Raw genomic sequence first — 3636 nt, forward strand, 5'->3', positions numbered from 1 at the left:
ATAGGCTAATGCACTTGAGCAGTTTTTATGCTTAAAATAAACTAGCTAATTGCTGGAAAGGTGACAAATACTTTTCACTTGCTTTGCCACTTATAACCGTTTTCTTCGCCTTTTCGCTGAAGCCTAATAAGCTCAATAGACATCCCCAACTAGGTAGTGGAAATTGTGACTCAGCAACCTATGAACTGATTAGAAACTATCTATTCATCTATATTAGATTGCATAAAGAAGATCTCTTGCTTAAAACAGAACAAAGCTCAAATAAAATATAAATTTACAGTAATAAAGAAGCTACCTTCGAGGTGGAAAATACATATTTAATTTTGTGAACATATCTCAAAATACTTCGAACAGACATAACAACATCAGATTACTATTCCATTATCATTAAAACTAACAAAATTGTTTATTTAATTTTTAAAATTATTTAGAATTATTTACAAAGTCCCTAAATAAAAATTTACAAAACGTTGAATACAAATATTCTCCACTTCAGACAATGCTTTAAATAGAAGCAATTTAAATATATAGCAATTGTCTAAATTTTGGCAGAGACAATTTCTATTCTACAAAAGCAATTCTAAGTTTTTAAATACACAGAAACTTGCTGAAGATACACAGAAATACTTTCTTGTCCTACATTCAACTTTTATTATACTTCTGTGCACTCTGTTCCTATTTACATAAATATGAAAATTATAATCAGCATATAATATTCTATTTAATCAGTATATTTAAATTAATAAAACATAACAAGATACTATTTGGCTCTAAACTCAAACAATTGTTAGAAATCGCCTATAAACTAAACACAATAACAGCTCGGTTTTGAATAAATTTATTTTAACTTTAAATTTAAGCTTCATTAAGTTTCTTAGAGCCAGCGCATTTGCTTCCTACCAGAAAAGATGCACTTTACAAATAAAAATTTCTGTTCTCTGATGTGAATCGAGCTGAAGTCATAAGTATTGCGAGCTAAATTGAAATAATTAGTTCTGTAAGTTACAAATGTAACACTTTCGCTTGCTATTTTATTTTTCTAGCTTATAAGTTAAACAAACTGCAACGCTTAACGTCATAAACCTCTTGCTGCTGGGTAAGATATTTATATGTAGATATATATTTAAATAAATCGGAAGCACACTTAGTTAGTCTATCTGCTGCTTTGGTGCTCGTCTCCTATGTAAATACGCTGCTGGGCAGCTCTGTGGCCAGTGGCGATTGTCCAAACTCGAACGTGGTTTTCTGGCTGTACTCCAAGTAAGTTAAGAGCAGATTGCGATGTGCCCAACGTACATGGAAACACGTTCTATATGAAATCAACTGTTTCACACACACATACAGTGAGACACGCAATGAACCAAAAATAATTGATCCAGTCGCACCTAATGCCTGCCAGATGGAGACATTAAAATACTTATACTTATACACGGCTATGGGGGCAATGGGACTCTATGCTCGACCTTGAGAATGTCTATGTTGTATCAATAAGTTATGAAGAATTAGTGCACGCACCCTGTTATTTTCAGGCTGTGCAGAGTTTACCCCTGGTCAGCAAGTGCCTGGCACAGCTGATAAACAATCGGGTCAAGCATAATATTGCAACCCATGATCGGCTGCATCTCATTGCCTTCAGTCTGGGCACCCATTTGGTTGGCTTTCGTGGATCATAAACTGAAGCATATAACGCGCCTGGATCCCGTCAAGCCTCTATTTGTAACGGTGAAGGAAGTGTTACGCCTAGATCCCACAGATGCGGAATTTGTGGATGTAATACACACGGATACGCTGGAAAGTGGCATGTTACGCAACGTGGGTCAATTTTGGCGAGATCCAGCAGCTGAGCTGCGAAAATGTCAGCTACCTGCAAAAGTGTAATCACAATCAAGCACCGCTGTTCTATGCAGAGTCCATTAACTCTAGCCTAGGCTTTTGGGGTCGTCACAGCGGTACACCCAATCAAGATGCCTTAATGGGCTATCATCAACTGTCGCCAACTGCCAGAGGCAGCTACTTCTTGTCAACGGCCAGCATATCGCCTTTTGCCTTGGGCAAATCAAATGCCGCCCTAGAATCGTATCCGTTAGTTAAGCTAGTGAGTTCCCCGTTTAGAGATCACATAGAGGGCGCACAGGAGACGGTACTCATAGCGAAGCAATTGCAAAAAATGAAAGACAAATGTTAGACAAAATGCAAAATTGGACTGGTAATCCCGAGTAATTGATTTAAAGTAGCTGCGAAAATATTTTTTAAATCTCAAGAGTTTTCGATAAATTACATGTGTATACTGTTCTTATATTTCTATTAATATATGAACATCTATTTCTGAGAATTAACATATGCATTTCTATATTCATATCGCTAGGTTTTCGTTTAACGTTTCAAACCGGATTCTGGTTTAAGATTGGGTTCTTGAACTTGGTTGTCCACCTCAATAAACCAAGGTTTTGTTTCGAAATGGTCGTTTAACGTTTATTTTTTAAATATAAATAAAACAAACCAATATTTTATTTTATTTAATATTAATCTATAGAAAACTCGCGGACTAAATTACATCTTTCCCCCGTAAATTGACATAAAGTAAACATCCATTTTTGTTGGCCCAAGGCATTTGTGCTTTGGGTCTGCTACGTCAAAATGTCTTCATTTTAAATCAAACTCGGTTCGAGTTTCGGTTCAGATGTTGTTTTAGGAACTGGTTAAAGTGTTTGATTCACAATAAAAAATTAATTTAATTTAGGCTTTGAACCAGTTCAATTTATGTAAGATTATAAAATGGAATTTTAGATTTGAACCAGTACGGTTCAAATTCGACTTGCAGCCTTGAACCTGTAACATCGTAATGTTAACAGAATGTTAAATGCCAAATGTAATATACAAAATGTTATTAATTGAATTTGTCAAACTGCCCTCGCGCCGTTAACTTGGCAAGAGTGAAATTACACCACAAAGAGACTTTCTTTGACGATCCAAATACGGATATCGGCAAGCTCTGTTGTCTGTGGGTGGTTCTAAAAACGGTGAAAGCAGGAAATACAAGGTCTGTTCAAATGGGTTTACGTCCTTGCTCCACAAAAGAGCGCGCCAAACAAAAGAGAGCTGTCAAAATTGACAGGCGGAGGCAACCTCGTGCCGTGAATCACATTTCCATTAGTCATTGCAAATGTGAGGCGTGAAACGCTTTACGCAAAAAAAATCTCGTTTGTTTACTGTTTATTTTTGAATTTAGCAATTGAAATATTGAACGGTAAAAACCGGGCCCCCCGCAGAAAACGTAAAATAATATAAATACCTGACGCATGCGCAAAATTACAACATTTGGCGAAATTACAGCACAGTAGAAAGAAGCGTAGCAGAAAGACTGAACACAAATAGTTGGAGAGTGTCTTCTCACAATGTTGCTTAGCTTGAATTCAAGTCAAGTTTTTTTTTGTTGGGCGTAGCGTAATTGGAAAGTGCGTGTGCGTAGACTGCCAAAAAAAAAAGAGTTAAGCACAGCAAAAGGGAAATAAATAAAAATGTAACAAGAAACAAGTAAGACTGCGCGAGTCGCGGGATCTCGAATAGAAGATACCCTGTACAGAGCCTTAAGCTGCAATTTTATTCATTCTAAAATAAGTTTTGTATTTTTCGATC

At 36.3% G+C, this 3636-nt stretch overlaps 1 pseudogene; it reads left to right on the forward strand.

Moving 5' to 3' along the window:
• Nucleotides 1-1454: 1454 nt before the first annotated feature.
• Nucleotides 1455-2185, forward strand: LOC135431088 (pancreatic triacylglycerol lipase-like; annotated as a pseudogene).
• The last annotated feature ends 1451 nt before the right edge of the window (nt 2186-3636 follow it).

Source organism: Drosophila montana, unplaced genomic scaffold, assembly GCF_035044405.1.
Source record: "Drosophila montana isolate Dmon_TW-CO22-7 unplaced genomic scaffold, ASM3504440v1 contig_312_1, whole genome shotgun sequence".
Classification (NCBI taxonomy): Eukaryota; Metazoa; Arthropoda; class Insecta; order Diptera; family Drosophilidae; genus Drosophila; species Drosophila montana.